Raw genomic sequence first — 26,608 nt, forward strand, 5'->3', positions numbered from 1 at the left:
ATGTTTTCCGGAGCAGGGCACTTGAGATGTTCAAAATGCTTCCTGAGAGAGGGCCAAAGGGTGTTCCTGGGCGCCCTGGGAACTCAAGACATGTGCTCTGGGGCAGGAAGAGGGCAGGTGAGGACCCGGCTCAGGGTCTGCTGGGAGAGGGAAGGAGGGAGCCAGTCAAGGGCAGGAGGAAATGGAGTTGCAGATCATTTGGTGACCAATGGTGATTCTGGGTGACTTCCATCCCAGCATAGGGATTCCTCTGGATAGGATCATAGGGCTGGCTCTGGCAAGGGGACAAAAGTCCTTAGTCATGTGCATGTATGTCAGCATGTCAATTTTTCATGGTGTACGCGTCATCTCACTGACAGGTGCTGCCCGATCACCTTAACAGCCCTCTGGGACCCGTGGCCATGTGTTCACAACAGCGGCCACGGCAGGTGTTTCCTGAGCTCTTGTCGTGACCTCTGTCGGCTCCATCTCATTGATCCTCCCAGCAACCCACAGGGAGGAGAGGTTTCTGAACAGATGAGGAAACTGGGGCGTTTGGCTAAAGCCGTTGATTTGCCAGAGCCCCACAGCAGTAGGTGAGTTGGGACAAGACCTCAGTGGCCTGCTGGGTAGTGAGGACAGTGCAGGACGGTCTGGGTTTGGGGACCCCGTGGGGCACATGTGTGAGGCTCACTGCGTGATGCTCTTGCTGGCCCTCCTGGATCTCCCTTGGGGTCCCCAGGAGTCCTCACCCCAAACCTAGGATGCATCCACGCCAAGAGGCAAATCACTTTATCAACACCATTGAGATGATTGAAAATCCTCCTGCTCATAGGACCCTGGAGTTGCTGTGTTTCTGTGCTGGGCTTGTTGAGTCTCTCTTGAAAAGAATATCATCGAATGGGTTTATTGACATTTTATTGATCATCACATCAAGGGGCTGGTCTCAATGATTAACCATCTTGAGATTTATACCCTCAGCAGGGAAAAAGCCTGCTGGGTTTGTAAATGGCCACCCCCTCCTCCCTCACTACCTGCCCCTCAAGGCGTGGGAGGCTGGAGAGAAGCAATAGTTAATTTGACTTTCCTTTGTTCTCTTTGGAGAGAAGAGTGTTCTGTGCCAGGTACCAGGAAGCAAGGAAGGACAGGGGTGCTGATGACAGCCCATCTGCAGTTCCCACGCGTTAGCTCACTTGGTCTCACTGCAGCTCTCCCGGCTGCTGGTCCTACCCTTGCCATTTTATACAAAGGGAAACTGAGTCCTTCAAGGTGGGAGCACCAGCCAGGGCACTCCGCTCAGTTCAGAGAGCCAAGATTGGAAGCTGAGGGGAGCCGACCTCCTGGAGAGGGAGTGGCTCTCGGTCCCTCCAGCCGACACTGGAACCTTGCTTTCCTCACTGTGTTTGTGTGGCCCACTTCTACCAGCTTCAATCCAGCTCATAAAAACACTTCTAAGAGGTTAAACAAGAGTGACATCATTTGATTTTTCTCCCTTACTCATTCCTTTATTAAAATTATAAAACAATACTTGCTTATAAAAAGTTTAAGGTGTTTTCTTCCCTAATCATCTCTCAGAAGTAACCAAGGTGAATAACTTGGTGTGTAGTGTTCTTCTATGCAAATAGGAATCTTTAAAGCTATATAGAGATATCTATACACACAGGACTTTCTGTTGATACAGAATGAGCACGTATAAGCATATACGCCACAGAAGCATTTGTAAAGGTCAAAGACTGGAAATACCAAACATGTTCCTCAAAAGGTATTCGGCAGAATAGACTATGATGGAGACCTTTAATAGAATTATTGTATGATCATTAGAAAAAAAATGAGGCAGCTCTCTGTACAGACGTGAGAACTCCTTACAACATGCTGTTAAATAAAACATTGTGTGCACAATGTCAGCCCACTTAATTTTCCATCACAGCTTCCCATAGAGGCAGATGCCACACAAGCCACCCACCCAGATGCAAAGCCTGATTCCCTGTGTGGACTGGATGGCAGTTTCCCAGCTGGAGTTCTCTGGGCCAAGCTGCCTGTGACATGGGGTTGGGGGTGCTCCAGAGAGTCATGGCTGTCCCCAGAGGAAGTGACTTGTGGCTGACTGCTCAAGGGGAAGTCCTGGCGGTGGAGTCATCAGCATTCATTCAAATAAGGTAAGTGCTTCGGGAGGGATGGGGCAGGGGCTGAAAGGCATGGGGTAACTGCGATGACCCCAAACTTGAACTGAAACCTCTGGAAGGGCATCGCCTTCGAACTGTTTAAATGATTGCATGGGATCATCTCATTTTTACATCTGCAGAAGCCTAGGCTCAGAGAGGTGAAGTGATTTGTCTAAGGTCAGACAGCATAGCATGGTAGTGATTGGGCTGGGGCTGAGGGCCTCTCTGGGGGTGCATCTGAAGTGTCTGTGCCTCAGGGAAGTGGGGGAGGGGAGACTGGGGCTGTGGCCAGTGTCTTCCCAGCCTTCCTGGCTGTCTGTCTCCTCTCAAGCGTGATCTCACTTTCCTTTCCCTCAGTTTCTCCCTCCTCTGCCTGCACTCTTGATTTGTTCTAAATGCCCCCTTGCCAGAGCTAAGGAACTTGGGGGGACTTGCTGAGAACCCTGGGTGAGAATCCTGGTTTGGTACATTCTTCTTGGAACCCTTGGATGTTCCTGGGGTGTCAGTGTGTGTATGGTGTGTGTGTGTTGTGTGTGTGTACGTGTACTTTGTGTGTGTGGTTAGGTGTATGTGGCATGTGACTATGTGCACGCACATGTGTGGTGTGTGTATGGATGGTGTGTGGTGTGTGTATGGAGTGTGTGCACAGTGGGTGCGGACGGTGTGTGTGCATGCATGTGTAGTGTGAATGTGTGATATGTGTGCATGTGTGCAGGGTGTAGCTGGTGTGTGCTCACTTGTTTGTGATGTGCATGTATGTGCACATGTGTTCGTGCATGTGTGTATTTGTGTGATGTGTGCCTGTGTGTGTCCGTGCATGTGTGTGTGTTTTGTGTGTGCAAGAGGAAACAGAGGGTAACTTTGCCACAGCAGCGTTCAGCTGCCCCCAGTGCAGGAGCTGCCCTCGAGGGCTGTGTCCCCCTTTTCGGCAGCCCCGGTGGGAGTTGTGCCTCATGCTGCAAGCGGGTCTATTCCTGCAGAGCCTGGACTCTGGGTTAAGAGAGGTAAGCACACAGAAATAGTAAACCACTGTTTTCTTGCCAGCTGTTTGCCCTTATTAATTCAGGTAGCAATTACCCATTCTGAATATTTGGCGACTAATTAGTTTTCCCGTGGAGATGGCAGAATGAGGAATGCTCCGCTTTGACCTGATCCACTTTCTCAGTTGCTGGGGGCGGGGGTGGGGTGGCTGGGGGAGGGAGGGGACTGAGCGTGGGAGTGAGAGCTACAGAGAGCTCTGCTCAAAGCCTGGGATGCCCTTTAGTTGCTGTGGTCTTTGCGACAAATCTTTAGGAGGATAAAAATAGCCCACCCAGTGTTGGTTTTGTTGGGGCTTTTGTGTCACGGGCCTGTTTCCTCTGTGGGTGCCGCTCCTGGCGGTGCACTGGGTGATAGAGGGGTGCTGGCAATGCAGACTCACGCTGCTCTCCAAGCAAAGCGCCTCCTCTTTTGGGAACCTCATTGGGACTAGGGATCCATTGGAGACTGGACCTGGACCACAGGGACCTGATGCTAGGGGCGAGGGCACCCTTCAGACCCCAAGAAACTGGGGCCTGTGGGACACACAATTCAGGGGACAGGTTGGAAGAGACAGTCAGATGACTGGCTGAGCTCAGCTGGGAGTTGAATCGGAGATCATTTCTTATCAACCGCTAAGCCCCTTGGCCAACATCGGGCCTATATTTGCCTTTTTAGCTCTTGAACTTTCTGTTACTGGGAAGAGTTGTCAGTACATGATCTGGCTCCCAGAGGCACCTCGGAAGGGTTCTAACAGGAGGGTGCGTGGATCCAAGCCAGCTCAGTTCAGCAGCCTCCTGCACGGGAAGAGCCCTCAGGCGGGAGTCTATTCTGGGGAAGCGGTGGATGGATGAAACCCATCGCACTGCCTGCTGTGCCTTTTCTGGTGGTGGGGAGAGGGCTCAGACTACTGTGGGGAGTGGATGCAGTTCAGGGCACCCTAGACCAGCCCACCTGTGTGGGAGGTGCCTCCAAATGCCTCCCCGCATGCACACTGTGTCTGCAGGGACGCAGAAGTCTGTGAGTCACAGGCCTACTTTCTGCCCAGCTTGCTCATGTGTTTGTGTCTGTGAAAGGCGCTCTTTGCCCAATGAGGGCAGGGAGGCCTCCAGGCTGATGTCCCCCCGTAGCCGTGTTTTAGAGCCTTGTCTTAGCTGAGGGCAAGACTGGCTGCCTGCCCTCCTCCCTGGACACAGGTCCTCTCCAGAACCTGGGGTGGGCATCGGCATTCTCAGACTGGCACCTGCTGGCTGCATGCCTCCTCCTGCTTCTGTGTCCCTGACACTCAGCCTGTCCGTCTGCACACAGCTGGGGCTGGCTCTGGTCTTCTGCACACGGTTTGCCCAGCTCACCTACTTATTGTAATTCAAGGCCAGGGACCCTAGCTCCTGTGTGCCTGGGGTTTCCCCAGTGCCTGGCTTGTGCTCTGCTGCCGGCCCTAGATGGTGGCCGATGCCTGCTCACATGTTGGGGCTGGTTTCCCTAAAAGGCAGCAGCTGCAGTTCCTGTACAGATACGCTCAGCGAAAGTGCCAGAGCCTTGGGTTCAGACCTGGCCGAGTCCTGTTCTGCCAGTCGTTTGTGACCTTGGGCAAATTCTTTCTGCTCCAGGAGCCCCGCTTTCCTTGTGATTGCTGTATTTTGGGGGTAGACTACCCGCATATTTGTCATTCGAGAGAATGACACAGGCTCCTGTCCCAGCGATGTGTAGGGGCTTCAGGGAAGAGAATATGTGGATGTGACCTTTGCAGTTTGCAGCTGGACAAGTGGCCGTGCGCCTCCCTCTACTCCCTCACATGTCTGTGGGGTGATCAGGCATCACCCCTTCCTCCCTGGAGCTGAGAGAGCTCTCCTGCTTTGGCTGGGAATGACTGGTTTAGAGCTGAGGTCAGGGAGACACCCAGGTGTTTGCCAGGTCACCCAAGGGACAGGGTTTAAACAAGCGCCATCGCAGAATTCCCAGGCTGGGACGTGAAGTGGCTTGGAGGCGGAGGCCAGCTGTCCCACGACGTGGGCCGGGCTCGCTTCCTCCAGGCCACACCTGACCTGGGCCTGGGAGTGAGCTCAGAGCTGCACACACAATCCCTTCAGCTGGCTTGGGAAATGCAAAAACACCAGGTGCAGGGCTGTCGGTTAGAGTTTCCATTTACATTACCTGGGGCTTTCTGTCCAGCTCGCCCTTCCCCCACCACCTCGCACAGGCCTTCACCCCCACAAGCCCAGTGGGCGGTGGTTCTTCCCAGACAGTCCACCTGGGGAATGGGAGCTCCGGGCAGCTTCCTCAGGGGACCTGGCTCTGGCTGTGTAATTCCGACCTGCAGAAGGCAGAGCCATGTGACAACTGTGGAGCCTGGAGCCTTGCTCCAAACCCCTCATGACCTGGGTGACCCTGGGCAAGTCAAGCCAGCTCTGATTTCTCCTCTGCCCATGCGGATATGAATACTTCCTTAGAGGCTAGTGGTGGGGATGAAATAGGCAGAGGATTAGAGAGCGGCGGAACCGTGCTGCTTGACACGTGGTGGCCGATACAGTCACCGCCCGGCATGCAGTGCAGGCTCTCTGCCTCTGGCTTTGCGGAGCTGGCACAAGTATCAGCTCATTTAAATGGCACGACGCTCTCATAATATAGACATGATTCTTGTTCTTTCCATTTTACCAGTGAGGAAACTGAGGCACAGAGAAGTGAAATAACATGCCCAAGGTCACGCAGCGAGTCAGAGGTAGAGCTGGACGTTGGAATCTAGGCAGGCTGAATTCCAGCACTGTGCTGATGGACTCTGGGCAGGCTGAATTCCAGCACTGTGCTGATGGACTCTGGGCAGGCCGAATGCCAGCGCTGTGCTGAAGCTGTTCCTCTTACTCTGATCCCTCAGCGGCCCTGGACGCCCCTGTGGGTCCCAGGCAGCTGGCATGACTGGCGCGCGGAGCCTCGCTGTGGTTAGCATAGAGCCCTGGGGAGGCCAGCCCCAGACCCTGCCGCTCCATTTGCAGGTGGGCTGAGGAGGGGGAGGTTGGGGGGGAGGGTGTGGGCTCCCAAGCCAGATGCACCTGGCTGTGCGTCCCAGCTGTGACATTTAAAACTGTGGACCTTGATTTTGTCACTAGTAAGGGCATGGGAAAGAGAAGCCACCGTGCTTAGGCTGTTAGCTTTCCATCCTTGGACTTACCCCGGTTCTCCTGCTGTGAGCCTGGTTTTCTTCGATGCTTTTTTCATTCAACAAACCTTTCTGAGAAGCTTTTTCCTGTACATTTCTGGACTAATGAGCAAGACTCAGTCCTCACTTGTCTGTTGGAGGGTGTGTGTGTGAGCATGTGTATGCTGTATTTATGTGCATATGTGTTGCATGTGTGTGATATGTAATTTCAAAGACATAGGAGTAAAACAGGAGGCATCAAAAAAGCCCAGTGGAGGGAAGCAGCAAGGCCCTTCCCAGCAGTCAGTGAGCAAGCAAGCGTGCAGACACTTAAGAAATGTATGTGGAATGAAGAGGAGGAAATCAAAGAGGGCTTCCTAGAGAAGGCGGTGTTTAAGCTAAGACTCATAGTATGAGTCCTGTTTTGATTACAGAGAGAGGCTGCTGTAGGAGCCAGGCTCAGAGACATGGAAATGCCTAGCCAGAAGCACACAGTTCCCTAACTGCAGTCTAGCTGGGGGTCCCACGGGGCCTCATTTTGTCACAGGCTGTGTGTTGGGGTTGGGGAGCAGGACGGGGTGAGTGAGTCCCTGGAGGAAAGTAATAAAGATCCATCTGTTTGTTCAACAAACATTTACTTGCTATGCACTGGCCTAGTCTGCTGCTCAGTGAAGACCACGATGAGGCTGTTGACGGAGCTGGCAGACCAGTGGGGGTGACTAACCCGGGAGCCACTTGAGCCCCCCACAGTGTCCCTGTGCTGGCATGGGACTTCTGCAAGGCCCTGGGGGCCCTGAGCAGGGAGGGGGAATGGGAAGAGGACTGTCGACAAGGGGTCAGGAGGGAGGGCACCCTGCAGCTGTGGCTTCCAGGCTATGCAGGTGCTGTTGGCAGAGGCGAGGGAGACCATGTGCTCAACCTGTGGGGCCTGGCCGTGGGGAGGAGAGAGTCTGCCAGCCTCGGGCAGCTGCCGGCACATGGCAGAGGCTGGGCACTTACCTTATAGGGTGATGGTGCTCATGCTGCATTGAGCTCAAGTTACCTGGGGAAGGTACAGATTCAGGATCCTGCCCCCCCCAAGACTGAGTCAGTGGGGGCCTGGGAATGTACATTTTCGTTTTGTGCTGTGTTTTTGGCACCCTAGGGAATTCTGACATTGGTTCTTTGCTTGGTAAAGTCCATGACGTTGTTGCTTCTGCCTAGAACACAGAGGCCCCAGGTGAGAGGCACGGGAGCATCACAGTGATCTCCGAGTTCCCACCTTTGTCAGTTGGCAGCTCGCCGTTCATTTCCTTTCAGTTCATTCCATTTCTTGTATTTCATCGCCTCTCTCCTTATTCAAGACAAGAGTTTCCGATGGCTTGTTATCTTTATATAACAATACGTGAACATGGCATCCATTAAAAATGGGGTAAAAAGATTGCAAAACAAAGGAGGGGTCGACGTGGATGGGGAACAGCAAGGCTGTTGCCTTGACTGTCATTTCCTTTCCAGCTGCTGTCATTTCTTTCTGGCGTCTGGCTGCTCTGTGTGCTGTGTGGAGGATTCAGGGTCCAGCTGCTGGGGCTCCTTCCAGTGCCGAAAACCTCGCATCTCTATAGAAATGAGAGCTACCAAATCCACACTGGATTAGTTGAATGAAACGCCGTGCTTCTTAGTAGGCAAGCGATGTCGAGGAAGTCTTGTCTGGCGACAGGAAGGGCTGTGTGCCCGGTGCCACCAGCGAGGTTTCGTGCTTGTGAATGCGGCCCCTGCTCCTGCTCGCTGAGCCAGCCCTGAGTGGTCAGCTGCCGGCTGTTGGGGCCACTTGGCCTCTGTGCCTGACCCAAGGTTCCCAGGCCTTGGGTCCCCCAGGTGCCAAGTCATCTCAGAAGGGGTCTTCCAGGAGCCTAAGTGGGCCCAGAGGCCTCCATGTTTTAGGGTGTTTGGTGGAAGGGGACTCAACCACGTTATGGTTTCTGTGTGGTTCTTGGTGGAGAGAGATGTGTGCTTCAAGAAGCGCTTTAAAGCCGAGGACTCCACTGGGACGGCAGCAGCTCCAGTTCTGGAATCTCTGTTGTGCAGCTCTCTCCCTGCATGCGGTCTGCCCTCATGTTCCTGATGGAATGGATCAAGAGTGAAGGAAACTCGGGGCTGAACTGCTTTGTGAAAGCAAAACAAACTAAACCGCGACAGCAGAACCCCTCCTCTCCCAGGAGGTGGACCTGTGCTGTGTTTTCTTTCTTTTTTTTTTCCGTTTATTTATTTTATTGCATTTTAGGTTTTGGGGTACATGTGAAGAACATGCAAGATTGTTGTATAGGTACACACGTGGCAGTGTGATTTGCTGCCTTCCTCCCCATCACCTACATCTGGCATCTCACCCCCTGCTATCTCTCCCCAGCTCCCCACCCCCACTGTACCTCCCCTATTTCCCCCCAACTGACCTCAGTGTGTAGTGCTCCCCTCCCTGTGTCCATGTGTTCTCATTGTTCAACACCCGCCTATGAGTGAGAACATGCGGTGTTTGATCTTCTGCTCTTCTGTCAGTTTGCTGAGAATGATGGTTTCCAGGTTCATCCATGTCCCAACAAAGGACACAAACTCATTGTTTTTGATGGCTGCATAATATCCCATGGTGTATATGTGCCACATTTTCCCTGTCCAGTCTATCATCCATAGGCATTTGGGTTGGTTCCAGGTCTTTGCTATTGTGTGTTCTTTTGTCAGAAATCTATCTTAGGAAGCCGTTCCTGAGATCTGTTGTAATTTAGGCCACTTTTTTTTTTAACAATGCAGCTGATACTTTTCCTGTGATCTTTCTTTTCTCCGTGACTTGAATTTCCTCAGGAACTATTCAAATGCAGCCTCTGGGGGGTTCTGTTGCTTTTGTTTTGTGTTTTAGGGAGGTCATGACTTTCTCTAAACAGTCATTATTAAACCAAAGGAAAACCTTCTGTGAAAATGCTGTTTACAAATGTTGCCACTTTTACAATCATTAATGGAGGCTACAAAGTGCTGGATTCTGAGCTCCGGTGAGTCTGGGGCAGTCGCTTGAGTCTTCTGCTTGGTACCTGTCCCATCCGGAGGGTGGTTTCTTGCATGGGGAATGGCTTCAGCGCCCTTTTTCCTCTCTTCCTCACTCCTCACTCGATTTTTCCAGGGCTTTCAGGTTTGGCTCCCACTGTAGGGCCAGAAACGCCCTGCACTTGGTGACTGTGGGTGGTGGAGTCGCCCTGCTCTGCTGGAAGAGGGAAGAGCGCTGGGTTTCGGGCGGATGACCCTGAGCTCACCATCCTGGTGGCTCATTTGCTGGGGGCATGCAGGCTCCTAGGAGCTCTATGAGGAGGACAGAGTGGAGTCACAGCTGCCCATGCACTGCAGAGGGGACACAGTGGGTGTGCAGCGTCTCGGGAAGGGCATGGCTAGCATGGCGGGCATGGCAGGGCCGTGCCATTCTGTCTGTCATGGGCCCCTCCATCCAGCTCAGGGCCATGGATTGAACAGAGAGGCAGGTGTGGGAGCTGAAGAGCAAGGGTACTCCCAGGTGAGCGCTGGGACTGGTTTCCAGGCTGGCAATGGGTGGGGTGTGGGGGTCAGAGGAGTGGGGTTTGGGTTGGTGGCAGTAGCTGCGGCCTGGCTACCATGCTGGAAAGGGGTGATGGGAGCTTGATGGGAGGTGGCACCCATGTGGGAAAGGAGCTGGCATCACAGCCGTGCCCTTGGTGGTTGGCTGCTGTACTGACCCAGAATGGTGGGTGCTCCAGGGGGAGTGGTTAGGGGGAAACCACACCAGGAGCAAAGCTCTTCCCTCCTCCCTGCCCTTCTCCTTCCCGTCTTTCCTTCCTCCCGCCCCACTGCTCTCCTCTCTGTCTCCCTTCTGACCTCCCTCCTCCTCTCCCTCTTTTACCCTCAAAGTGTGATGTGAGGGTCCCAGATGCTGGACTCATGTGGGGCTGGGTGTGCAGGGTGAAATACGATCCTGTGGACTTTCTGAGTTGGGATCCCAGGAAAAGTTCCTGGGGGATGCCCTGTTAATAGCACCTCTGTTGACACTGGAGTATGACAGCCACTGTGTGAAGGCACAGCAGGCTCTTCCCCTGGGTTAGAGATGTACTCTGACCCCACAGTCTCCGTGGAAGGCCACGTGTTACACGTTGGTTCCTGTGGGATGAGCAGTGCACTGCCTGCTGCAGAGTGGAGCTCACTGTTGACGTGCATTAGCCAGGGTTCTCCAGAGAGCAGAACCAGTAGCATGTGTGTGTAGAGAGAGGTTTATTTTAAGGATTTGGTTTACACAGTTATGGAGCCTGTTGAGTCCAAAATCTGCAGGCTGGCCAGCAGAATGCAGCATGGGAAAGTTTTGGGCTGCGGTTCAAGCCCAAAGGCCTGGCAGAATTCCTTCTTTCTCGGGGGAGGTCACTCTTCGGTCTCTTTAGGCCTTCATCTGATTGGGTGAGACCCACTCACATTATGGAAGGTCACCTGCTTTACTCAAAGCCCACTGATTTAAATATTAATCCAGTCAAAAGCACCCTCACAGGAACATTCAGAATAATGTTTGACCAAATATCTGGGCATGGCGGCTCAGCCAAGTTGACACAAAGTTAACCAGCACAGCCCCTTATGTCTTCTAAATATCCAGAGGTTTCTTTGGTTCTAGAAGACTGCCATATGCAAGGTAGGGGTCTAGACCCTGTGGGACTACAGAAATGCATAAAGCCACATGAGTGAGCCTCAGTTCTTTCTGTCGATTAAGGACATAGGCCGTCCATTTCGTGTGCATCATAGACAAGTGCAAGCCTTATATAGTGCTACCAACATGGATCGCACCCCAGCAGTGTCTTCCTTGATGCACGTGTTCGTTTTTCCATCAAACTCATCCACCTACTTCTTCCCTCTCTCCCTTTTTGCTGTCATTCAGTCCATAGTATTGGGCATCTAGCATATTCCAGGGGCCAGGCCAAGCACTGGGCAATCAAAAATGGAGAAGACACATCCACTATCAACAGCGAGCCCAGAGGCCAGGAGGGCCGCAGGTGCAGAAGTCAGTCCGTGGAAGGTTGGGGCCAGCAGCCCCTTTCCGCTCACTGAACCTCCTTAGCAACATCAGGTCTTAACACACAGCCCACCACAGTCCTGGGTTGTCCTGGGGACAACACCACATCTTGGTATGATGCAACTGTTCTGTACGTAGTGCTGTGTCCCTTTTCTTCTAAAGGTGGGACTGACGAAGGGAGCAGCAGTATCACCTGGCAGCTGGTTAGAATGCAGATGCTCAGGCCCCACCCAGACCCACAAGTCAAATCTACATTTTCACCAAATCCAGCAGGTGATTCCTGCATGCGTACACCTGCTCCCTGCGTCCCTGCTCTTCATCCCCTGCCATACACAAAAAAAATCCATGGAGAATTCCAGGAGAATTGAGAGCCTGGCCACACGGCTGCTCTGTGAGATTGGAGTTTATTCCTAAGCCACACGGGGAGGCCCCCAGGCATGCTCTTCTTGGGGTTAAGGGAGGCAGCCTGGAAGCCAGGGGTGAAATGTGAGCTCAGGGCATGAGTCTCTGCACCTCCACTGACTTCTGGAGGCAGCTTGGAGGAGATCCGTCACTCATCCAAGATTGCTTTCTCTTCTATAAAACAGGGGTGATACAAAAATCTTTCTTTCTAGGTTGTTGGGAACTCAAGTAGATAGATCCACAGCGCGTGGAGGGCCTGCTTTGAGTGAGGTGTGGCTGCGCCCTCACGATAGGCAGAAAGCTGCACTGGGGGAAGCTGGAGCTCTGGGGCTGGGCCCCTCATCACCGAAGCAGGGACGGTGCCTGCTGCACAGACTGTCCTGAGGACTAAGTGAGATTCTGCGAGCAAACACCCTGAGCAGTAGCTGTTATTTTTGTAACAATTGGCTTGTGTAACTGCCCTGTGTGGAGTGCCAGCCCTTGACTCATACCCAGAGACAGGTGGGGGCAGGTGGAGGAAGGGACCGCTGTTGGCTGAAGCAACGTCTTCTAGATTGTTCCTGGAGGCACCATTCACCCCAGGGTGCTCAGGCCTAGATTTCTGATAGTCCATAAGAGGGTGTAGAAGTTAACGTGCCATGTTGCCAAGCAGATTTCTTTTAAAAGGTGCTCTCTTGTAAGGTAGCGACAGATGCAAGCGTTGCTATGGCGACAGGTGTCTGTTTGGAGAGTCCGGTACAATAGGTGAGATGGCTCACCAACAGCTTATGGTCATGGAAAGTGAGCTTCCTCCCAGGAAATTTTAGTGAGCGATCACCTTCCTCTGGGTTTATTTTTTCCGAAGCTGGTTTTATTTTGTGCCTTGGGGGATTGGATGGAGAAGGCTTTGTGTGGATTTGCAGTAGACTTGGTGCACAGCACATGGTCAAAGGATTGGAGTCTTTTTAAGAATTGAAGGAGATTAAAAAAGAGCCTTGAAGAATTAGATGGCTTAAGATCCTCCAAGAACATTTCACTGCCTGTGAATTTCTTTGTAGCAAACAGCACTGCAATTTTGCAGAGTTAGGAGTAGAATCTGTGGTTGGCCATGACTTTATTCTTTCCACAGAGCAAGTCTTCCAGAGTGCCTCCTGTGTACCTTGAAGGTCATGTGCTGGGGGGCACCAGCGTGGTGTGGCAGGACTCATGAAGATGAGTGAGGCCTGGACTCTGCCCTTCAGTGGTCAGGGTGGGAGAGACAGATGGACATAGGCCGATCATGGAAGATGCTTAAGCTGTTACAGACGTACAGCTGGGGTGTGGTGGATGAGTTTGGAAAACTTGGCTGGGGATCATGGAGCATCCTTGGTGCCCTGTTGAAGAGTCTGAACTCTTTCCCACTGGAGACTTTTCCCTTGGGAACAAGATGTGGCCATCCAGGCCCACATGGTCAGCAGGTGAGGGCAGCATGGGAGGGAGAGGCCAGGCAGCGGCGGGAGACTGTCAGGGCAAAAGGTGGTGGCTGGGCACCAGTCCTCAGCTCTACATGACAAGACTGACTAGATCCCAGCTAACAACCTGGGCTCTGCTGGCTCCCCAAAGCTCTGGGAGTTTGCTGCATCTTCTGGGTCTGGGTCAGGCTGGAGAGGTGGTTCCTTGCAATCTCCGCAGAAGGCTTCCAATCCTAGCCAGAAGGGAAGGGCCTTGGCGAAGTGCCTGTGTCCCGAGCTCTGGGGCAGAGCTCTCCTGTGCATCTGTTGCGTGCCTTTCTCGTGTCCCAGTCACTCCTGCTGGTGGGTGCCTGGGCCCCAATCAGCTCTGGCCAGGATCAGATTCCCGGGCCCTGTTCTCTAACCAGACTGGCCCATCCTCGCCTGGAGCCACTGCTGGGAGCCACTGCTGGAGACCCAGCACAGCCTGTGGCTGAACCCAGAGATGTAAGCCTTGCTGGACTGTGATAGGAGAGCCAGGAGTAGGAGCAGATGAGGGTGTGTCCAGAACCTGCTGGAAAGAGCCACCTGTGTCTGCAGGAGCCCCCTGGAAGCTCTGCTGTAGCACCTGGCAACCTCCAGTGCAACAGCCACGTGACTAGACACGAACCAAACGCGGAGCCAGGCAGGGAGCCAGACAGGCATCTCCTGCTGTGGGTCCTCAGTCCTGTCTGGGAGGGCACAGACTGGAGAGCATACGGGAGGCCGGGCCAGAGGAGCCTTCCCCCCATGGATTCCGCACCCTCCTCTGCTTCCTGCCCATCTGTACGCAGAGAGTGAGCCCTGGAGAGCCACGGAGCTCCCATGTGTTCTGGGCAGGGCACGGTCTCAGCCTGCACCCGCCTTCCCAGCCATAAAGTGGAGACAAATCGTACTTGACTGGGCTGCCTCAGTTCACCCAGGCGGTGATTTAATGCAAGAGGTTTGTAAACGCTAACTAGGATGCCATTCCATGGGATTTGAAGGATGAAACAAAAACATTTATTTTGTTCCAGAACATAAAATCGATACATGTTGTCAGCACACAATTTGGAAAATACATACAAAAAAGAGAAGCGAGAACAACCCATTCAGCCATCACTCAGATGCAAACGCCGTTCATATTTTATAACATTAGCTGCTGTTCTTTCCTCTATGAGTAGACACATTTCCACCTTTTATTTCCTTTGGTCCAAATGGGATCATAGTTCATGTACAGCTTTGAAAACATTTCTTTTTCATTGAACATCTTAAACATGTTTTCTTATCAATAAACCTCCGGCTAGAACCTCATTTATGGATGCCTGTGATTTCATCCTATGATGGATCCCACATTTTGTTCGGTGGGTCTCTTCAGTGCCCATTTAAGTTGCTCCTAAATTGTCTCTACTGTGAGCAGTAGTGCAATGACTCGTTTTGCTGTGTACCTCTGCCTTTTGAACTGGGCAGTTTTAATCGGAGGCATCTTAGTGGAGGCAGAGTTTTCATTCCTGGGAAATGTATGCCCGGGTCTCCCTGTCGGCTGGGGCCCGCCTGCCCAGGCTTCATGCTGAGCACATGCTTGTCTTTTTCCTGGCATTTTCTGGGCTCTGTGTCTTTTCTTTGATTTTTCTGTGTCTCTTCTGTCTTAAATGAGAAAAAAAGATGCCCTTGCTTCTGAGAACAGAGAGAACCAAGTGACAGGCCTCAAATTTCCTGGTGCCTCGGTGAATAGCGTCTTTGCTTGCTGTCCGTGAGCTGATGGTGAAGCCTGATGGTTCTAACCTGGGCCAAGCTGGGTTGTCCCTGCCACTGTCTCATGATGCTTTCTTCTCTGGCACCAGCACTGAGGCCGCCTTCCAGGGCTCATCTCTGGCTGTGGTTCTAGCTATTTCCTAGCACAGTTGTCCTCCTAGCCGCCCATTTCCTGGCCACAGATGCAAAGACCCACCCCTGGAGGGTGGAGGCCCTCCCTGAAGATGGCCCCACCCAGCGATGCCATTTCCAGCCCAGCATTCAGGACTCCTGGAAGCAGAATTGTAGGGTGTATGCTGGCGCCTTCAAGGGGCAGCCTTGAGTCTTCCGCCATGAGTGCCCCCAGCAGGCAGAGGGAAGGAACAGGAACCACCGTCCACTGGATATTTCTTAGGACCCAGGTCCTAAACGGGGCACTCACATGCTGAAGCATGAGTGTTAGCCTTTGATTTGGGCTGCCTTGTCACATTGTGGTCACAGACTTGCCAGGTGGACCATATGATGGTGTGTCAGCTCTTTCTAATCCACAGATCTAGACTCAGCAGCCCCCCCTACCCCCTCCCCCCCACCACAGCTTTGGGAGTCATGTCACCCAGCACACAACTCAGCTCAGACAGACTTGATTTGGATGACAATGGTGGGAAACACCTCACAGCCAGCTGTAAGGGGACAGCAGGCAAATTCCTCTAGTCCGGGGCTGGACTGGCTACGCAGGCTCAGCCAAATCCCAAATCCCGCTCTCTGGAGCAGACTCTCATGAACCCTGTGCGCAGTACTGATGTATATGCCACATGTCAGCATATTACTATGAGTATTCTACCGTTTTATTGAGGCCTGATTGACATATGAGCTGTCCATATTTAATGTATACAACTTGATGAGTTTGGAGCTAGGCATACCTCTGTGAAACCATAGCCATGATCTATACTGAAAAAATTTCCACTGTCTCCAAGAGTGATTTCTCCTCCCTGCTTTATTTATTGTATCACGTTAAATATTCTTTTGTGACAAGAACACTTAGTATGGACCTGTACTTTTAGTGAACATTTAAGTATGCAATCCTGAACAATATTGACAATGCAATACTGGACAATATGCAATACTGAACGATATTGACAATGACAGGCACTAGGCTGTCCAGTAGACATCTAGGTCTTACCCACCATGCATAACAGAAACGTGGTGCCCTTTGACCAACCCCTCCCTGTTTTCCCCTTCCCACCAGTCCCTGGCAACCACCATGCTACTTTCTGCTTCTACGAGTTGGACTATTTCATTTACAGATTTTTTCCAGCTTTACTGTGGTATCATTGACAAATAAATACTGTATAAATTTAAGGCGTACAACCTGATGTTTGATAAATGTATACATCGTGCAAGGGTTACCACATCTAATTTCCTTATCCGTCACCTTATCTAGTTAACTTGTGTGTGTATGTGGAGAGCGCTTAGGGTCTACTTACTACCTTAGCAAATCTCAAGTATATAATACACCAATTCTAGTCACCATGCTATACAGCAGATCTCTAGAACCTATTCATGCTGCATAGCTGACACTTTGCCTGCTTTGGCCAACTTCTCTCCATTTCCCGCTCCCCAGCCCCTGGTAACCACGCTCCTACTCTGCTTTGTTTCTGGCTTATTGCACTTAGCATAATATCCTTCAGGTTCATCCATGTTGTCCCAAATGGCAATATTTCCTTCCTTCACAAGGAAGAATAACATTACGTGCTGTGTATGTGTGTGTGTATCACATCTTCTTTAGCCGCTTATCCATCAATGGACACTGACATGGTTGCTTCCATATCTTTGCCATCGTGAATAATGCTGCAGTGAGCATGGGAGTACCCATATCTCTTCAAGACCCTGATTTCAAATCCTTTGAATGTATATCCAGAAGTGGGATAACTGGATCCTATGGTATTTCTATTTTTAACTTTTTGAGGAACCGCCATGCTGTTTTCCATAGAGGCTGCGCCAATTTACCTTCCTGCCTACAGTAACAAAGGGTCTCTTTTTTCCATATCCTTGTTGATACAGCATTTTTTTTTAAAAACTAATAGGCATCCTAAGAGGTGTCAGGTGATATCTCATTGTGGCTTTGCATTTCCCTGATTATTGGTGATGTTGGGCACTTTTTCATATTTCTGTTGATTATTTGTATATCTTCTTTGGAGAAATGTCTACTCAGATAATTTACCTATTTTTAAATTATTTATTTATTTTGCTATTGAGTTATAGGAGTTCCTTATATATTTTACATATTAACCCCCATGATCAAATATATGGTTTGCAAATATTTTTTCTGCCCCTGCTTTTTTTTTTTTTTTTTTTTTTTTTTGAGGTGGAGTCTCACTCTGTTGCCAAACTGGAGAGCAGTGGTGTGATCTTGGCTCACTGCAACTTTATAACTCCCAGGTTCAAGTGATTCTCCTGCCTCAGCCTCCTGAGTAGCTGGGATTACACGTGCACACCACCACACCCAGCTAATTTTTGTATTTTTAGTAGAGGTGGGGTTTCACCATGTTTGCCAGAATGGTTTCTGTCTCCTGACCTTGTGATCCACCTGCCTCAGCCTCCCAAAGTGCTGGGATTACAGGCGTGAGCTGCCGCATCCGGCCATTTTCTCCCATTTTTTTAGGTTTCTTTTTCATCTTGGTTATGGCTTCCTTTGTGGTGCAGAAGCTTTTCAGGTTGACATAATCCCACTTGTCCAGTTTTAAGTCTTCTCTCTATTTTTCTTGCTCTACAGAGTGTTGTTTAAGTCTGCTGTCTTCTCATTGATTTTCTGTCTGAATGACCCACCTATAATTGATAGTATTGAATTATGCTATTATTGTATTGTTGTCTGTTTCTCTGTTAAGATTTGTACATGTTTACTTTATAACTTTAGGTGCTATGATGTTGGATGCATACACATTTATAATTTGTAATTGTTATATCTTCTTGTTCAATTCACCCTTCTATCATTGTGTAATGACCTTCTCTGTCCCTTATGACAGTTTTTGACTTAATGTCCATTTTGTGCGATATACATATAGCTACCCTGCTTTCTTTTGGTTACCATTTACAAAGAATATCTTTTTTCCACCCTTTCACTTTCAGCTTCGGTATGTTCTTAAATCTAAAATAGATAGATAGCATATAGTTGGATCTTGTTTTTTATATTCATGCATCCAGGCTATATTTTCTGATGAGTGAATTTAATCCATTTATGTTAAAGTAATTATTTATAACTAAGTACTTACTATGGCCATTTAAAAAATAGTTTTCTATCTCTTTGGTAGTTCTTTTATTTCTTTCTTCCTTGTTGTATATCTTTGTGATTTGATTTTTTTTGGGTCATGATATATTCTGTGATTATATTATCTTTCTCTTTATTGTATCTACCGTAGATTTTTTTCTTGTGATTATCATGAGGTTTACATAACATTTTAAATATTTATAATAGTCTATTTTAAGCTGATAACAACTTCAACTACATACAAACACTGCACACTTTTACTGGTCCCCTCTTTCACTTTATGCTATTGATATCACAATTTAACTTATATTGTGTATTCATTTATAAATGTTTATGATTATAGCTATTCTTTAGACTTTTGTCTGTTTTGTTAACTTTTAGACTTGGATTAAAAATGATTAAGCAGGCTGGGCATGGTGGCTCACGCCTGTAATCCCAGCACTTTGGGAGACTGAGGCAGGTGGACCACAAGGTCAGGAGTTCGAGACTACCCTGGCCAATATGGTGAAACCCTGTCTCTACTAAAAATATAAAAATTAGCCAGGCATGGTGGCATACATCTGTAGTCCCAGCTACTCAAGAGACTGAGGCAGAAGAATTGCTTGAACCTGGGAGGCAGAGGCTGCAGTGAGCTGAGATCATGCCACTGTAATCCAGCCTGGGTGACAGAGCAAGACTCCATCTCAAAAGAAAAAAATAAAATAAAATTAAGCACCACAATTACAGTATTACATTATTCTGTATTTCTATATTTATTTACCTTTACCAGTGAGATTTATACTTCCATAAGCTTTTGTGTTGCTATTTAATGTCGTTTCAATTCAACGTGAAGAATTGTCTGTAGGATTTACTGTAAGGCAGGTCTAGGGGTGACAAACTCTCTTTTAGTTTCATTTGGGAAAGCCTTTATCTTGCCTTCATTTTTAAAGGACAGCTAAAAAAATTTTTTTTATTTATTTTTACTTTCAGCACTTTGAAAATGTCATCCCACTTTCCCTCCTAGCCCACAGTTTCTGCTGAGAAGTCTGCCGACAATCTTATGGAGGTTGACCTGTATGTGAAGAGTTGGTTTTCTCTTACTGCTTTCAAAATTAGCTTTATCTTTGACTTTTGACAATTTACATACAGCTAGCTCCTGACTTATAATGGTTTTACTTATGATTTCTTAACTTTAGATGGTGCAAAAGTGATATGCTGTGCATTTGGTAGAAACCGTACATCAAATTTAGAAATCTGATTTTTTCCTGGGCTAGCGATGTGTGGTGGGATACACTCTCCTGATGCTGGGCAGTGACCACAAGCTGCAGCCCCCCATTAGGCACTCAGTCATGACGGCAAACAACCAATACCCTGCATTTTTGACCTATGATATTTTCAACTCACCATGGGGCTCCTGGGACATAATCCCATTATCAGTTGAGGAGCATCTGTATGATGTGTCTATGTACAGACCTCTTTAGGGTCAACCCATTTGGCATCCTTTGGGCTTTATAAATATGTATGTGAATTTCCTGCTTGATGGTGTCCAATAAGTCCCATAGGCTTTCTTCACTCTTGAACTCTCTTTGTTTTCTCCTCCGACGGTTGACTTAAATGACCTGTCTTTGAGTTTGCTGATTCTTTCTTTTACTTAGTCTAGCCTTCCCTTGATGCTCTTCCAGTCCTGCAGAGTTGAACTGACTGCTGAGATCCACTCCAGCTGCTGAGATCTGTGTTTTCCCTGCAGGGGGGTCTGAGGGGTCATCTATCGGGGCTTGTGAGGTAGAGACTGCAGATGTGCATGTGGGCTGATTTCTGGGGCCTGTGGGTAGGCCAGTTGGCTGGTGGGGTCTACAGATAGGCTGGCTGCTGGGGGGGGTCCACAGCTGGGACAGCTGGCAGGCCAGTTTGTGGGGTCTATGATCTGGCTGTTGGTATCTGCATGTAGTTGCTGTGAGCACCGGCCCCTTTTCTTTATTCTTAGTTGACCCCCAGTGATTGAGGCATACCAATTTCCTCAATGTTTTGGGTGAGGTGCTAGAGAAGTGGGCCTCCTGGGAAGTGCCCTGAAAGGCTGGGGAAGTTGGATGCTCAGTTTGCTCTCTCTCCCTCATGGGAAACATTGTAGGCCAAGGGCGTCTCTCAGTGCTTAGCTGTGCCAGCTTGGGGAAGGGGTGATGTGGGTGAAACGAAGCTACTCTTCTCACTCTTTCCAATGGGACTGTTCTTGTGTTTAGTGGCTCATTAGGGTGCTGGGAGCTTTCAATGGGATTCTGGATCTCTCCTAAAAATATTTCATCCATGGATGCTTGTTAAATCTGTGTTTCTTTGAGGAGACAAGGACCGAGACCTGTTATTCTGATACCTTGCTGTTGTCACTCTTCTTAATAAGGAGAAATCCATCTGTCAGAGGGTCTGGAGCACTGAGTCCCCTGGCTTCCCTACTCTGTTTGGGAAAGTGTACCTGGCAGACTGCTTCGGTTGCCTAGTGAGTGCGGAATCACAGCCAGGGAGCAGGTTGTTTGTTTTGAATGCTTACTAACTTCAGGCACTTGTACACTTGTCTCCTGTCTCTATAGTGAGGTGGGCCTGCCATTGAGACTGGAGAGTACAATTCGTTCCTCAGACACATCTGATTTTCTTCTAGATCCCTGTGGGTTTCCATGGGCTTTCATTTCCCCTTCTAAAGAATAGGGTTTTTACTTATTTATGCTACTAATTTCAGAGGGGCTACCTTTACTTTCTTCATATTTCACATTTATCTGTGGACAGTCTGATCCCAGATAAAAGGTGTTTCCTGTACAATTGTCCCAGCTTCTTAGCGTCCTGCGAAGAAGGACTCTTTGGGGTCACGCTGAATTCATGTCTACTTATTGGTAGTTCTTCTTTTCTGGGGATTGGTTTTTGGTTTTCCCTTTTGTTCCCTAACATCTCATATGCTACTCGGGCTGTAGGGAGGCACCGCAAAAGGCCTTAACTGGAGATTTTGCTGTTCTGCTCTAGAAAGGGTCTGTTCCCCCAGCATGGGTGATTTTGGGGGCAGGAGCAGAATTGCAGGTCCTGAAACTTAGGTACGTTTAGGCTCAGTTTTTAATAAGAAAATATGAAATTTTAAATACAAGATTAGGTATAAAATGAATATCTGTCAGGGCCTAGGTCAGTGAGGGGCCTGAAGCTTAGCTTCGTGAAGCACGGAGAAACCTGGCTGCGGGCAAGCATTCGGCATAGGTGGGTCTGGGCTCCAGAGGACCCCTGATTACGGATCATGGACTCTCAGAAAGAAGACTTCAGGGTTCTTGTGGCTAAACTTAAAAGCCTCTAACTGATAACCCTTGCACAGATAATTCATGAACACGCTGTCATACATGTAAATGAAGAAACAGTGCAGAAGAGCATAGAGCAAAAGGGAAATGCTTCCTCAAATTATGATTACCGGACCTGCTCTCTCCCATAAACAATCCCTATGGACAATTCAGGGCAACTCTCCCAGGTGTTTTTCTTAACCTCTAAATATGTATGTGCACATTTACTTCATTATTTTAAAATGATGCATAGTAATCCACAGTATGTCTGCTTGAAGTTTATTTGGACAATCACTTATTGATAAGTATTCAGGTTCACTTTAGTTGGTTGCTTTTACATGGTGGCAGTTACCGTTGTTTTACCTATGTTTTTCTGCACATATGGACATATGGGAATATTACTATGACATAGACAACTAGAAATTTCTCTCTAGGTAAAAAAATGTGAAGATTAAAATTTTGATAGATTTAATGTTGTCCTTTGAAAAGACTACCACAATTTATACTCCTATCAATCATATGAATACATTTTTAATATATTCTTATCAGTATCACGTTTCAGCAATATAATCAGTAAAATATACTATTTTTGGTTTTTTTGAATGTTGTTTTTGATAGGATGTGCATCATTGCTAATAAAGTTTGACATCTTTTTTTATATGTTTACCTGTTAATTAAATTTCCTCCTTTGTAAATAACTGGTTCAAATCCATTCTTTTGTTTTCTTTTGAATGTGTAGGTGCTCTTCCATACTTTAGAGGTTATACATGCTGCATGTCTGTTAGCTTTAAACTTTGTTCATGGTGCCTTTTGTCATAAAATTTTTATATTTATGTGGCCAAACTTGTCAATCTTTTTCTTATTTCATCTGGGTGTTTTTATTTTTTGGTAGAGAAGGGCGAGTTGTAACACTTATAAAGCAGTTTTCTTTCCCTAGATTTAAAAAATGCTTCTTATAGATTTTATTTTAATGATTTTACAATTAAAATATTTACCTTATGAATCCAATTAAAATTTATTTTTATATATTTTAAAATTATAATTTAAAACATTTACAATAATATTGTACTTTATAATGTATATAGACTAGATAATATTTGTAATAATTTAAGTTATTTTAAAAACAATTTCTAAGTCTTTCTACCTTGTTTTGCAAAGTTGGCATTTGCTCAGTGATCAGAAACATCCACTGCTCTGGTCATCTATTGCTGCAGAACATATGACCCCCCGACTTAATGGCATAGAACAATCACAACTTGATTCTGCTGATAAACTCCGTGGGGAATTTGGGCAGAATGGGGAAAGTCTGGCTCTGCTCTACCATGGCTGGGGCCTCAGCTGGGAAAACTGGAGTGGCTGGGGTGATGTGAACAGTGGGGGACTGGCATCATCTAAGGGCTTTTCACTGACATGTTTAGGTACCTGGGCTGGAATGATTCAAAAGTTGGGCTGGGTGCCGTGGCTCACATCTATAATCCCAGCAGTTTGGGAGGCCGAGGCGGGTGGATCACGAGGCCAAGAGATCAAGACCATCCTGGTCAACATGGTGAAACCCTCTCTCTACTAAAAATACAAAAATTAGCTGGGCATGGTGGCGCGTGCCTGTAGTCCCAGCTCCTCGGGAGGCTGAGGCAGGAGAATTGCTTGAGCCGAGGAGGCAGAGGTAGCGGTGGGCTGAGGTCGCACCATTGCACTCCACCCTGGGTAACAAGAGTGAAACTCCATCTAAAAAAAAAAAAAAAAAAAAAAAATGTTGGGGTCAGCTGGGAGCAGTCCTTGGAGCTCCTAACTTGGCATCTGTGTGGCTTGGGCTTCCTCACAGTATGGAGGCCTCCGAGTGGTCTGAATTGTTCCTGAAAGCTCAGGACACCAAGAGCAAGTGTTGCAACAGAACAGGGAAGAAACTGCACGGCCTTTTGTGACCTCACCTTCGAAGTCACCTGTGTCACTTCCATTGGTGGACAGTCACATGTCCACCCAGATTAAAACAGCAGGGACATAAACCCCACTTCTCGATGGGAGAAATGTCCAATAATTTGTAGACATGTTTTAAAGCTGCTTCACCCTCCCTTATCGTATATTAAATTTCCATTTATGATGGATCTGTTTTGAGACTCTAACATGTCCCAGTGGTCTATTAGTTTAACCCTGCTCCAACATCCCCTGCCATCCTACAGACTTTTCTTCTTAGTTATGGCAATATTTAAAAAGTTCTAAAATAAAATCCTAGTTAGAAAATAGAATTATGACCTGGCTTCTGCGAGGCGTGACTCGGAGACCACTGGGCACGTCTCCTCTTTGGCATGCTTTATTTAAATGCACACGAAATGTGGCATCAGCGTATATTTCTGAACAATGCGTGGAAAGGGAACAGCAGAATAGAAAGATCAACAGTAACTGTGCTGTGAGTAATGTGGGTGACATTTAATGGGGGCCAGCAAACGGGAAGCTTGCGGGGAAGAGTTGGGGTTCACGCTGACGTCCGGAGGTCTCGTGTGAGGCTGCCGAGGCCCCCCACAGCTCTGCTTCACATCTGCTTCTCACATCTGCATCTGAGGCCCCGCTGTCTCACCCCCGAGTGTGGAAAATGGGCACTCAGCTGCACCCTCCCCGCCTCACCCGCTGTTTCCTATAATGCCGTTGTGAGTTAATCTCTATGCCCTCTGTGCACATGCTGCTGTTTATAGTCCGGGATTGTGAGTGGAAAGATAACTTTGTGTTTCTGAGTGTTAAGGAAGTAAAGCCGCTTCAGCGTATTTTTTTACAGGGAAAGTGTATCGTGGACAGTTTTCACCTTTGCCTTTCCTGGCATTATGTGTATGTGTCCTCTGTCCCCACCCCGTTCTGGAATCACAGGTGAATTGGTCCTGTCAAGAAAGTGCTCAAAGTCTCATCGGGAACTAGACAGAAAGATCAAAAACCACACAGGGGTCTGCGGGGTGCACTGAGTCCTCTCCCAGACAGTGAGGGCAGTGGTGTCTAGAGAGTGCTGTCCCCCGATGGTGGTGTGGTGGGGTGGTGAGACAGGTCTGGGGAGGAGATTTGGGGGAGGAAGAAAGCAGTCACATGGGGCTGCACAGAAGCAGGTGTTCAGAGGGAAGGGCACTGATTGTTGCTCCCTGGGAGAGCTGGAAGGCTAAGTCGGGGTGACCCAGACGAAGTCACCAGTTAGTGAAGACAAGAGCAAGGTGCAGGTACAGGGGCGGGGGGACCCAGATGATTCTGAGCAGTTGGCTTGCGGTCATGAGTATTCCGATTTCATTGACCTTGCTAGACACACACTGCCTCTTGCCAAGCCCATCCTTGAAGAGTTGGAGTCACCTGAACAATCCATAATGAAGGGAGGGCATGAACTTGACCTTGAAGGGCCACCAGGATTTGGGTAAGAAGAATGGGAACAGCACTTGAGGGTTAGGAAAGGAGTAGATGAGGGCTTAGAAGTGGGAAGGTGCCGGTCATGAGGACCAGTGGGACTGGAGCCAGGGGCTGGTGCGGGGAGCCGGCCGGGCTGTGAAGCCGAAGGCCCTGCAGGCCAGACTCCAGCGTGGGCCTTGCCTTTTGGCCATGGGAGCCATGGATGGTCTTTGAGCAGCAACTAGGACTGTATGACAGGGGCCCTCATCGTGAGAGCTTGGAGGGACTGAAGGGGACACTGAAATGCCAGAACCATGAGGGCTTTTCGTCACTGTGGGCAGTTGGGGAGAAAAGGAGAAGTGAAGCAAAGCACTGCGATAGAGGAATTGGGGGCTGACTGGAATCGTATGGTGAGGGAGTGGAGGAGCGGGGGATGGTGCCAAGTTTTCGGCCTGACACCAGCGAAATACAAATACGTGTGTGTTTCTTTACATAGCCAAATGCGCAGATGATCTTTAAGAGGAGCTCGTCTGATTTGGCACTTGGATTCTGGGAGGAACAGGAGGAAGAACTCTCTCAGACTGGGAATCAAGTTTTAGCTCCCCTTGGGGCTATTATTACCTAAGAAACATGATCAGGCTCCTGGGGGAAGAATCGAGCTGAGGACAGCGGTGAGTGTGACCCCAGCTCCTCCACAGGCCCGTGTGGCCTGCAGCCTCCAGGACCACCTGGTGCCCCCCACTGCTGCCAGCATGGCCCCTCATTGTGCCCACCCCTGGAATATGGGGCTGGATCTCAGGACTCACTTCTCATGGGCAGACCATGGACTACAGCAAAGGTGACAAGATGTTGCTTCTGTGATGAGGCCTCATGTCTCGCTCACTGCCACAGATGCCTTTGCTTGGTCACTCACCCTGAAGAAAGTCACTGTCCTTGGGACAGGCCCCCACATAAGGAATGGAGGTCTCCAGCCAACAGCCATGTGAGTGAGAAGAGGACCAAATCCTCCCCCAATCAGGCCCTGAGGTGACCACAGGCTGTCACCTTGATTGCAGCTTGTGAAAGGCCCGGAGCCAGGGGGACCAGCTGGCCACTCCCTGACCCACAGGGACCCGTATCACCAGCTCTGAAGGGCCTCCAGGAAGGCTTGGCGGACTGCTTGATGCAGAATGAGAGGGTGGGGTTAAAGTGGGCAGATGACGAGAGACGGCATCAGCTGTGAGCCCGCGGAGGCCAGGGCCAGGTGGAGGTCCTGGGTGCTGCGTGAGAAGGCCTAGATCATCCAGACACAGAACAAGGGCAGAGCCGTCTTGTTAATCCGGATGGAGATGGACGTCATCTATATGTGTTGCGTTAGGCTGCTGAACTTGGGGAAATTTTTTGCACAGCTGTAGAGAGCCGACACACCCAAACTCTCCTGGTGGTGTTTAAGAGCACTGGCCCCGAAGCCAGATGCTGGTGTGCAAATCCTGGCTCTGCCATTTGCAAGCTGCACAACCTTAAGTAAATTCGTTCATTCTGTGTGCCTCAGGCCCTTGACCTGTAAAACGGGAATAAGAATAACGTGTGTGTCATGGGGTGACTGTGAGGATTAAATGAGATAGCCCCTGCACATGGCTTAGCCTCGTGTTAGCACTCAGTATCAGCTCCCATCACCACAATTCCTGTTGTCTACCCTTGAAGGCCAGCCAAACACCCATCCCGCCTACAACTCCTCCTCACTGCCCCAGCGTATGCTGGCCTCCCCTTGGCACCGCACACTCTGGTTCTCCATTAAAAACTCTCGAATTTGTTCTCTGAGGGTCTCAGATGTGTA

The 26,608-nt window shown here is 49.1% G+C and overlaps 1 long non-coding RNA gene across 2 annotated transcripts; it reads left to right on the forward strand.

Annotated features, from left to right (window-relative positions):
• LOC116562065 lies at nucleotides 1-26,608 on the forward strand. Of its 2 annotated transcripts, none has more exons than XR_004273738.1 (3): nucleotides 1-575; nucleotides 1,907-2,135; nucleotides 25,289-26,608. It is a non-coding gene; the product is annotated as an uncharacterized LOC116562065 (long non-coding RNA). The 2 variants fall into 2 exon arrangements; XR_004273739.1 differs by lacking the exon at nucleotides 25,289-26,608 and adding an exon at nucleotides 3,074-3,268.

Source organism: Sapajus apella, unplaced genomic scaffold (genome assembly GCF_009761245.1).
Source record: "Sapajus apella isolate SASKATOON/1434 unplaced genomic scaffold, GSC_monkey_1.0 scaffold31, whole genome shotgun sequence".
NCBI classification, from domain to species: domain Eukaryota; kingdom Metazoa; phylum Chordata; class Mammalia; order Primates; family Cebidae; genus Sapajus; species Sapajus apella.